The following is a 12035-nucleotide window of genomic DNA, read 5'->3' on the forward strand; positions in this document are numbered from 1 at the left end:
GGTCTGCTTTAAAAGCCAGCAATTTAGCCCATTGTGCTAAACCAGCCCCAAATTACCTATTCCTTTTTGCAGCACTTATTTTCCTGTTAGATTTCCGGCATGTTTTCTCGTTTACAAACTTAATTGTCACCTCCTGTGTTTGAGAAGTTAATGTGTCGAATGTCAGAATCACGTTTATCATTATTCCTCGAATCTTTCCTGATACACGACGATTGGTTTGAAGGTAGGCATCACCAAATTGCTGAGGCCTCTCCAACAATTCTCCCTATTAACATAATAATAATAATAATCTTTATTATTGTCACAAGTAGGCTTACATTTACACTGCAATGAAGTTACTGTGAAAATCCCCCAGTCTCCACATTCCGGCGGCGGTTCGGGTACACAGAGGGAGAATTCAGAATGTCCAATTCACCTAACAGCACGTCTTTCGGGACTTGTGGGAGGAAACCGGAGCACCCGGAAGAAACCCACGCAGATACGGGGAGAACGTGCAGACTCCGCACAGCCAGTGACCCAAGCCGGGAATCGAACCCAGGACCCTGCTGCTGAGAAGCAGCGGTGCTAACCACTGTGCTACTGTGCCACCCATTCAAATGTTAGCCAAATTCCTTCTTTTAATGTTCACAATGATACACTTCAAGTAAGCATGAGACACTTGATGGTCGGGTTTCCAGATAGGCGCTTTTCCTTTTCTTAAATAAATTTAGAGTACCCAATTATATTTTCCAATTAAGGGGAAATTTGGCGTGGCCAATCCACCTACCTTGCATATCTTTGGGCTGTGGGGTGAAGCCTATGCAGACACGGGGAGAATGTGCAAACTCCACACAGACGACCCGGGGCTGGGATCGAACCCAGCGCTGTAGGCAGCAGTGCTAACCACTGTGCCACCACGCCACCATACATAGGCACTTTTCCTAACTGTGCACGATGATGTCCTTTTAGTTTCTAGTTCATCTCCTGAAAATCGTGAAAACTATACTCTTTCTTTAAGCATACCTCATTGATAAAAGCGCATGTCATACCTGTTACGTAAATATTGGTAGTGGTCTATTTCATTGGCGCCTTGTTGCTCAGTGGGCTGCACAGCTGGTCCACGATGTGGAGTGATGCCTACAGCCTGGGCTCAATTCCTGTACCAACAGAGGTTATTAATGAAGCCCCAACCTTGCCACTTGCCTGAAGTGTGGTGACCCTCAGGTTAAATCACCACCAATTAGCTCTCAAAGAGGAGAGCGGCCTCTGGTCCTCTGAGACAATGGCCACATTTACCTTCCTGACTTAGCTGTTCTTGTATCTGTTCAAGAGTGGGATTTATTAACCGCTACTGTTAACCTATAGTTAATGGATTTCTCTGCCTGTGTTCATCACACTAGCTGTTGAAGTTACACCTTAATCACTCATGCTCAATGCCTCATCAGTCACCTATTTCCTTCTACAAGCAATTCTTATGGATAATATTCGGACATCAAAAGCAGGTGACAAACCATACTTTCTCCTGATTGCACTCCAAAGACTTATTTTTATTAATTTTTTCATTTCGCAACTTTTCTTGTCCGCCCTAATTGCCCTCGAGAAAGTGGTGCTATTTAGCAAGCTGAGGCAGTATAACTTTAATACACACTGCAGGCATGTTGCAACAGTGGTGGAGGCACTGAATGACTACGATCTTGCTTAATATACTGTTTACATTGGAAAACCTGTTTCAAGATACTAGGTAGTTTGATTGTTAACCTTTTAAACACACAGGATATCTAGAATGTACAGTTTCTAAATTCCATTCTTCCTGGTTAAATGTCTTTTATGGTTTAACATTGCTGGCTAGGGGTAGCTTGGGAGCTATATAATGAAGTTCCACTCCACTGAAAAGAAGTTGGACCCTGAACAGTTCTGAAACATAAAACACAATAACAAGGAAATAAAGCATGTTTCTCCCTTCACAGAATTTTAGGGTCCTGTGTTTAACACAGCAGAATTTACTTCCCCTCAAACAACATGAACACCAACTTCACAATTCTGTACATGGTGTTGTAACTTTGAAGTTCGCCTTTCAGTTCAAAGCACGCAAGGGAGTTTCAAAGCTACAGTCCAGAGAGGAGTGTTCAATTCCCTCAACAAACATTCTAAAGCTACAATGCAGCATTTGCTATGTACGTATTCTTTTCATCTGGCAGTGGTATTTCTTGAAAAAATATTGAGGCTGCATGGGAGATCATTATCTCACCAATCCTCTTGTGCATCACTGCTCAATCGCCATGACAACGTTGACCAGATAAATGTATCCATTGAGATTATTTAAAATAAAATGAAACGCGGGGTCAAAATAATGAGGAGTAAAATACTTTTTGCTTAAGTTAACCAAGATCCAAAGAGTGATACTTGAGACCTTCTATGCATTGTATGTTCATTTATAACCATTCCCTTCGGTAAGTGTCCTGTTAAGTTCCAAACCAATACATTGACATTGGGCACATCCCAGAAGAACTATATGTGCCCCCATCCCCCCCTTGAAGGAAGACATTACTGATTGAGAACAAAATGATGGCCTGTTCAAACCAAAACTATCTGTAATTTAACTGGCAAGTTGACCATTTAGACCGGTGGAATCGTCAATGTTCTTTCAGTCAATATCAGTGTCCTGTCTGTACATCTGTTTCTCAATTTGACTATTCCAATATTCTCTTGGCCGGTGACCAGCAGCCTTTCATAGACTTCTAACATTCTGCTGTCCACATCCTAACTCCCACACCAAGGGTGGGGTTGTCCAGTCCAGCCGTCCATGGACGTTTTTGACTGCCCTCCAAATTCTGTGGTTCAGCCGTGACGATTGCTGCCTTGGGCAGGCCTGCAAAATCCCAGCCCAGGTCCTGTGCCCCTATCGTGCTGACGCTTACTGACCTACAAGGCTTGATTTTGAAATTCAAATCCTAGTTCTCAAGTTCCTCCCTAGCCTCGCCACATTCCCTGCCTCTGTCACCTTCTTCCGGCCTGTTCCATGTTTGTGCATCCTTAATTTATTCATTCCATCATTGGCGGTGGTGCCTTCAGCTGCTCTCAGCTTTAAAATTCCCACCCGAGAACCCTCCAGCTCAGCTCTCCCCTTCAAGGGCTAGTAATCTGGGAGAGTAATTCTGTGGGGACGTGGGTTCAAATCCCACCATGGCAGCTGGTGAAGTTTAAATCAATGAATAAAATCAGGAATATAAAGGTAGTCTCAGTAATGACAGCCATGAAACTATCATCAAATTCTCTGTTGTCAAAGCCCCATCTGGTTCACTGTTACGACACCCTGGGCTGGGGCACAGTCAATTCCACCCCCCTTGACTTGAGTCACAACACAATTGAATTAACCGATAATTCTTACAAAAAATACCTGAGGACTTCGGCACTCGGCTGCCCGATAATTACAGTCACCAGGTTTGTAGATTTATACACAATTAGTTTTTATTAATAACAAGAGCTATAATGAAATACACAGCAAATACAACTGGTTAACCATTGTCTAATTCTTAATCCTCCATTTTAACTTGCCCCCCACTGTCGACACAAAAGACAGACAAACACAGAGGGGAGGAGAGGGGTGTAAAAAAATGATAAGTAAAAAATAGTCTTTGTTGCAGATGGCTATCTATAAGCAGACCTTTCTTCAAAGTAAGCCTTCAGATCCAAGTCTCTGGTTTCAACCTGTAACCAGCTTCTCCAGGAAATGAAGGACATGTTTCTGGGGCGGACGATTCGTGAGTCGGGAGGATTGGATTGGATTGGATTTGTTTATTGTCACGTGTACCGAGGTACAGTGAAAAGTATTTTTCTGTGAGCAGCTCAACAGATCATTAAGTACATGAGAAGAAAAGGGAATAAAAGAAAATACATAATGGGGCAACACAACATATACAATGTAACTACATAAGCACCGGCATCGGATGAAGCATACAGGGTGTAGTGTTAATGAAGTCAGTCCATAAGAGGGTCATTTAGGAGTCTGGTAACAGTGGGGAAGAAGCTGTTTTTGAGTCTGTTCGTGAGTGTTCTCAGACCTCTGTATCTCCAGCCCGATGGAAGAAGTTGGAAGAGTGAGTAAGCCCGGTGGGAGGGGACTTTGATTATGCTGCCCGCTTTCCCCAGGCTGCGGGAGGTGTAGATGGAGTCAATGGATGGGAGGCAGGTTCATGTGATGGACTGGGCGGTGTTCACGACTCTCTGAAGTTTCTTGCGGTCCTGGGCCGAGCAGTTGCCATACCAGGCTGTGATGCAGCCCGATAGGATTCTTTCTATGGTGCATCTGTAAAAGTTGGTAAGAGTCAATGTGGACATGCCGAATTTCCTTAGTTTCCTGAGGAAGTATAGGCACTGTTGTGCTTTCTTGGTGGTAGCATCGATGTGGGTGGACCAGGACAGATTTTTGGAGATGTGCACCCCTAGGAATTTGAAACTGCTAACCATCTCCACCTCAGCCCCGTTGATGCTGACAGGGGTGTGTACAGTACTTTGCTTCCTGAAGTCAATTACCAGCTCTTTAGTTTTGCTGGCATTGAGGGAGAGATTGTTGTCGCTACACCACTCCACTAGGTTCTCTATCTCCCTCCTGTATTCGGACTCGTTATTCGAGATCCGGCCCACTATGGTCCTATCGTCAGCAAACTTGTAGATGGAGTTGGAACCAAGTTTTGCCACGCAGTCGTGTGTGTACAGGGAGTAGAGGAGGGGGCTAAGTACGCAGCCTTGCGGGGCCCGGTATTGAGGAATATTGTGGAGGAGGTGTTGTTGTTCATTCTTACTGATTGTGGTCTGTTGGTCAGAAAATCGAGGATCCAGTTGCAGAGTGGGGAGCCAAGTCCTAGGTTTTGGAGCTTTGATATGAGCTTGGCTGGAATTATGGTGTTGAAGGCGGAGCTGTAGTCAATAAATAGGAGTCTAATGTAGAAGTCCTTGTTTTCGAGATGCTCTAGGGATGAGTGTAGGGCCAGGGAAATGGTGTCTGGTGTGGACCGGTTGCAGCGGTATGCGAATTGCAGTGGATCAAGGCGTTCTGGGAGTATGGAGGTGATGCGCTTCATGATCAACCTCTCGAAGCACTTCATTACAACTGAAGTCAGGGCCACTGGTCGGTAGTCATTGAGGCACGTTGCCTGGTTCTTCTTTGGTACCAGTATGATGGTGGTCTTCTTGAAGCAGGTGGGGACCTCGGAGTGGAGTAGGGACAGGTTAAAGATGTCCGTGAATACCTCTGCCAGCTGGTCCGCGCAGGCTCTGAGTGCACGACCAGGGATCCCGTCTGGGCCCGTCGCCTTCCGAGGGTTCACTTTCAGGAAGGCCAATCTGACTTCGGAAGCTGTGATGGTGGGTATGGGTGAATTATGGGCTGCTGGGGCACTCGCCAGCGGATTGTTGGTTACTTGCTCGAACCGAGCATAGAATGCATTGAGTTCATCGGGGAGGAGTGCGCTGCTGCCAGAGATACTGCTCGGCTTCGCTTTGTAGCCCGTTATGTTGTTTAGTCCATGCCACAACCGCCGAGAGTCTGTCTGTGACTCTAGCTTGGTTTAATATTCTCTCTTGGCATTCCGGATGGCTTTGCGGAGGTCGTACCTGGATTTCTTGTACTTTTCTTGTATAGGTCAGGGTCGTCTGCCTTCAATGCCTCAGATCTGTCCTTCAGTAGGGAGTCAATCTCGCGATTGAGCCATGGTATGGGCTGACGCAGGGGGAAGGGTTTAGGTACCTGCAGGTTTGAGATTTTGCAGGGAAGGTTTTCCTGAGCTTCCCAATAGCAGTGGCCTACAGGCAGTGCTGTCAGTGGGAGGACTGCAGAGAGGGGTATGTTGGTGATCTATGGGGGGACCCTGGAGGAGGACAGGGTGTCGATGAGATTAAGGCGAAGTGAGAGGAGGGGTTGGGGGGCAGCGATGGAAAAGGAACTGTGACATGAGGTGCTGCAGAGGGTAAGTGTCTCAACCTCGTGTGCGAGGCTGGGGCTGATACAGTTGAAGGTCATGCATAGGGTGCACCTCACGAAATCGAGAATGAGCCGGCTGTTTGACGGGGTGGAGGATGTCCCCTGGAAGCCATTTTTGGTATGTTAGACCGGCTCGAGTTGCAGAAGGGTGCGGGGGCAGATGTTTTAGCCTTCGCCTCCCTGAGTGCTCGTAGGCGGGTCCTGTTGGGGTGGAGGTCAGTTTATCCGCCCTGTGCCTCGGCGTGGCACGGGGACCTGCTGGAGTTTTTGACCCTGGAGAAGGTGAAGTTTGATCTCAGGGGGGGCGAAGGAGGGTTCTACAATTCTTCGGTTTTGTCTTCATTCCGAATGTCCAATTCACCTAACAAGCACATTTTTCGGGACTTGTGGGGGAAACCGGAGCACCCGGAGGAAACCCACGCAGACACTGGGAGAAAATGCAGACTCCGCACAGGCAGTGACCAAAGCCGGGAATCGAACCGGGGACCCTGGAGCTGTGAAACAACAGTGCTAACCACTATGCTACCTTGAGTCGGATCCACGTGACATAGACTTGAAGTAATTGAAATGAAATGAAAATCGCTTATTGTCACAAGTAGGCTTCAAATGAAGTTACTGTGAAAAGCCCCTAGTCACCACATTCCGGCGCCTGTTCGGGGAGGCTGGTACGGGAATTGAACCGTGCTGCTGGCCTGCCTTGGTCTGCTTTAAAAGCCAGCTCTTTAGCCCTGTACTAAACCAGCCCCTAATAATTAGTAGAAAGATTAAAGAGGAGTTGAGGAGGATTTGTTTCAGCCAGTGTTTGGGTGAGGTAGACTGGGGTGGTAGAGAGAGAAACCCTTATCACATTTAAAGATGATGTGTAAAAGCAATTGAAGTTCTGTAAACTACACGTCTGCGGACTCAGTGCTGAAAAGTGGGATGAGGCTCAATAACCTCTTTTTCAGCTAGCATACACAGGATGGGATGAATGATCTTTCTATAGTTCTATATCACAGGAACCCAAGCACTGTCCATGTCAAACACATTTATGAGTGATCCTTCTCCCCTGTTAGTGGATTCTCTAATCCAGCTCCCAATACTTCCAATGCTGAGGCAGCACCACGTGAAGCAGCCAGGAATAGCTGGGTCTAATGTTCAGGATACTAATTCTCGAGAGCTTGTACCAGGTCTGATTACATGTCATCAATGACACAATTGTTCCTTTTAATTTACTTTGCACGGTGTACTGTCGATTGCAAGCATTGTTTTTTTTTTGCTCAACTCCCGCGTTCATCAACAATGTAACAAAAATGAAAAAGAATTATTTTGGTTCCTGTCGTGTTGGGTGCTCTGCTACACAGACGAACCAACACGGTTGCAGATGGTACGACTCAGTTTTATTACTAACAATATTAACAATGGTAAACTGGTCACTGTGGTTCGTTCATTACCCTTCAATCTGTGGACCTATCCCTCACACTATCTTGGAGAAGCACTCAGCGCATGGTGAATGTCTGAGTGGCTTGCTGTGAGCTCTGTGCCCTGAGCTGCCTCCTGCTGGAATTTCCGGGAAGTGTCGTGTTCCCCGTTTTATAGTGTGTATGCTCTTGCCTGTGATTGGCTGTGGTGTTGTGTGTGTATTGATTGGCCCGTCGATCTGTCCATCAGTGTGTATGTACATTTGCACCATGATGTTTACCTCAATATCATGACAGTTTCCACAATGTTCCCCCATAAAAACCTGTGCATTCAGGTTCCACTCCAGAGATTTAAGCATAATATCGAGACTGACACTCCCAGTGCATTACTGATGGAGCGCTACACTGTCTCGCTTGGATGAATTATTAAACTGAGGCCACACTTGCACCCCCCCCCCCCCACTACCAAACCACCCCCCCCGCCCACCTCCTACCCCGTCTTCCCCATGTGGATATGAAAGATCCCATTGCACTATTTTGAAGTAGAGCTGGGCCATTCCCTCCTGTGTCCTGGGCAATATTCATCCCCCCATCAAATTCATTAAAACAGATTTTTGATAGAAAGAGATCGTGGGAGAGGTAAACAAAAGCCTGGTTGAAGAGGGTAGTTTTTAAAAGTAAATTTAGAGTACCCAATTCATTTTTTTTCCAATTAAGGGACAATTTAGCGTGGCCAATCCACCTACCCCGCACATTTTTGGTGTAGACGGGGAGAATGTGCAAACTCCACACGGACAGTGACCCAGAGCCGGGATCGAACCTGGGACCTCGGCGCGTGAGGCTGCAGGGCTAACCCACTGTGCCACCGTGCTGCCCAAAGAGGGTAGGTTTTAAAGAGCGTCTTGAAAGAGGAGAGAGTCACAGAGGTTTAGGGAGGACCATCCCAGAGCTCAAAGTCTAAGTTGCCTCCGATCACAGCCTGCAGGAAACTGAGGGTGCACAACAGTGCAGAATTGGAGGCGTACAGTGAAGGGGGATGATAGAGCGGAGCAGGTCACAGCAATAGTGAGGGGCGAGGTCCTGGAGGGATTGGCACACAAACGTGAGAGCTTAAGAATCGAGGTGTTGCTAGATCGAGTGTCAGAGAGCGGTGACGGACGAGTGGGATCAGAATTTTAAGCAAGCTTTGTAAGGCTTACTCACCTTCAGAAGAAAGAGGAAAAAGTCCAGATGAGAGCAGAGATAGGTAAAAGCCTGTGGTTTTCTGTATTCCTATTTGAAACTCCCACATGGATTTTTTTCTGATGTTGGCCTAGAAATTGCACTATTCTAACTTATTGCATGGGCGCTTTACAGAATGATATCCTCTGCCAAACAGGTTATTACCTCTATTAAAATCAGCAATTTGATATGAATATGTGAAGTAATACTATCGCAGTCTAATCTCCAGCTGTGTTTCTTTGATTATCCTGCAGTGTGATACATTTCACAGTCCGATTCTTTTCAGTGTTCTTGTTAATCATCGGTGGAAGGGAATTATACATTTTCCATTCCTTCATCAGGACCTCAAGCCTTCAGAGTTAATGAAACAATTTAAACAAACTCCACCACAGGGAGCCCAATTAAATAGAATCATTCTGGTGTCTTACGCTGTTCCATTTTTTCACGTATAAAGGAAAAAGTGAATTTGTTCATCAAAATATTTAGGTTCCAGAAACGCCCAAAGAAGACACTTCTGCAATCCCACAAGAGAGAATGAGAAATTCCAATTATCTCCACACCCCATTGTCCTGTCCATTTAAATCTTTCAATCTCTTTCATTGGTAACTAACACACTAATAACTCTGTGAGCCTTACTGCGTCTACAAGAGCTGGTCAGAGGTTGGGAATTCTGAAGTGAGTAACTCACTTCCTGACTCCCCAGAACTTGTTCACCATCTACAAGGCACAAGTCAGGAGGGTGATGGAATGCTCACACTTGCCACGGGGCGACACGGTGGCCTGGTGGTTAGCACAGCGCCAGGGTCCAGGGTAAAATTCTGCTCTTGGATGACTGTCTGTGTGGAATTTGTACATTCTTCCCGTGTCTGCGTGGGTTTCCTCCGGGTGTTCCAGTTTCCTCCCATTGTGAGGGCAATGGTGGCTGTTAGGAAGGGAGTTCCAGGATTGTGACCAGACAATGATGGTGGAATGGTGAAATCGTTCCAAGTCACGTTGGTGAGTGGCTTAGAGGGGAGCTTGCAGGTGGTGGTGTTCGCATGTAGCTGTGCAGGTTAGGCGGATTGGCCATGCTAATTTGCCTCTTAAAGTCCAAGGTTATCCAGGTTAGGGTGGGATTATGGCGTTGCGGGTAGGCCAGGGGAGTGAGCCTGGTTAGGGTCGTCTTTCAGAGGGTTGGTGTGGACTTGATGGGCCGAATGGCCTCCTTCTGCACTGTAGGAATTCTATGAGTGCAGCTCCAACAATACTCAAGAGGTTCAACACCTTCCAGGGCAAAGTAGCCCGCTTGATTGCTGCCCCGTCCACAAACATTCACTCCCTTCACCACCAACGAACGATGGCAGCCGTGTGCACCATCAACAAGATGCACTGACCCTCCTTTGTCAGCACCTTACAAACCCACAACCTCTACCACCGAGAAGGATAAGGGCAGCAGCTACATAGGAACACCACCACCTGCAAGCTCCCCTCTAAGCCACTCACCAACGTGACTTGGGACTATTTCACCATTCCACCATCATTGCCTGGTCACAATCCTGAAACTCCCTTCCTAACAGCAATCTTGGAGCCGCCATTGCCGCACAATGGGATGAGCGGCACGGGCTGAAAATCCCGGTAGAATCGGAAACGTGATTCTCGCCGGCGAAATCATGTTTCCCGATTTTCCCGCCCCTCGCTGGCGATGTCACGCGATTCGTGGCCACAAACGGTGTGAACCACATTTGAATAAATTTCACTTAATTTAAATGTCATTAGCGGGCCCTCCGCCACTTGATGCCCCCTCGTGGGATCTTCAAATCTTGTCCACGTGGCATCGCACCAGCGCGGTTTACAACAGGTTGGGCCAAGCGGGAGGTTGTCGAGGAGGTCCCTCTGGGGCTGCCAAGGTAAGTATATACCTGGGGCTGTTGGCATTGCTAGTTTGGAAGGGGGGGGGAGGGGTATGCCGGGTATGAATGGCGTTGTGGGGGGTGCCAGGTATGAATATCAAGGGGGGGGAGTGGAAACAGCCCCGACACCTCCGATGTGTGTCCTGCAAAGCTTTGAGAGACGGAAGAGCAGTGAGAAATCCTTGGATGGCTTGTGGCCTGGTTCCCATTGCAGCACTGGCTGGAATACCCCGATCTGTGGTGGAGCCGGTTCCTGGCTCTACGAATCCTTGCCCCACCAGAGCGATGGCTACTCACTTTGTTTTGGCAAAGGGGTTCCAGATCTGGAGAGCAAAATGGTCTGTGGAACTAGAGAGTTCCACACCAGCTTACAGTGAGATCCTGACACTTTGCTAAATTCTGGTAAGATTGCTCCCTACAAAACATGGATTGTAACAGTTCAAGAAGGCAGCTCACCACCACCTTCTTGAGGGCAATTAGGGATGACAAATAAATGCAGGCCGAGCTAGTGGTGCCCACATCTCTTCAACGAATAAAAATAAAAGCGAAGGGTTGTAACATTCCTCCTTGACTCCTTGACCCTAACCTCCTTGACCCTAACCTGCCCTACCTTGCTTCATCCAACCCCAAAAACATAACATCTTACTGTTCCATTCCCTCCCGTGTATTTATTTAGACCATACAGTGGTATTATCATACTTATAAGGCCTGCAAGGGTTAATGAAATGTCTAGATCAGCCACTAGATGGAGCTACAGTTACAAGTATATAAGACATTGATGCTAAGCCTTGTGGGGGAGAGAAGTGAAGGAGTTAGCTAGAGGCAGACTGAAGTAAATATAGTGTGAGTAAGAGCAGATCACAGTTTATTATTGTGTAGAGATTAGTTGTAGATGAGTGTAGATTATATGTTAATTATCAACTGTGTATTATTTGGGATTATGTGTCGAATCCAAATTAGTAGTGTTAATAAATTTATAGCTTTGTTCAAGTTAAAGCTAATTTGTGGTCTTTGTGAACACTACGCCAACCATCCTGAATTTAGCAACACACCATTTGTCTCAACTCCTTCATCTGATAGTGTATTCCACATTCTAACAATTTGCTGGCATAACTCTAACATTCTACATTCCACCTTCAAACAATTTCTCAGCTCTCCACATAATCTAGAACCTTGAATACGCTTCCTTTTGTCAAGAAATCAAAACTCAGCTTCCAGGATCTATCCTCAGACTGAATCTCGGAGAGACGGAACTATCTTTGGTGCCTCATTCATGCCCCGTGACCAAAAGATACGGTAAAAATGCGGGTATGGTGGAATAGCGGTTATGCTACTGGACTAATAATCAAGAGACCAGGGGCGTCATTCTCCGACCCCCCGCCGGGTCGGAGAATGGCCGTTGGCCGCGGTGAATCCCGCCCCCGCCCCCGCCGAAGTCTCCGCTCCCGGAGATTGGGCGGGGGCGGGAATCCGGCCGCGCCGGTTGGCGGAACCCCCCGCTGGATTCTCCGGCCCGGATGGGCCGAAGTCCCGTCCAGGAATTGCCTGTCCCGCCGACGTAAATCA

This window comes from Scyliorhinus torazame, chromosome 21 (genome assembly GCF_047496885.1).
Source record: "Scyliorhinus torazame isolate Kashiwa2021f chromosome 21, sScyTor2.1, whole genome shotgun sequence".
NCBI lineage: Eukaryota > Metazoa > Chordata > Chondrichthyes > Carcharhiniformes > Scyliorhinidae > Scyliorhinus > Scyliorhinus torazame.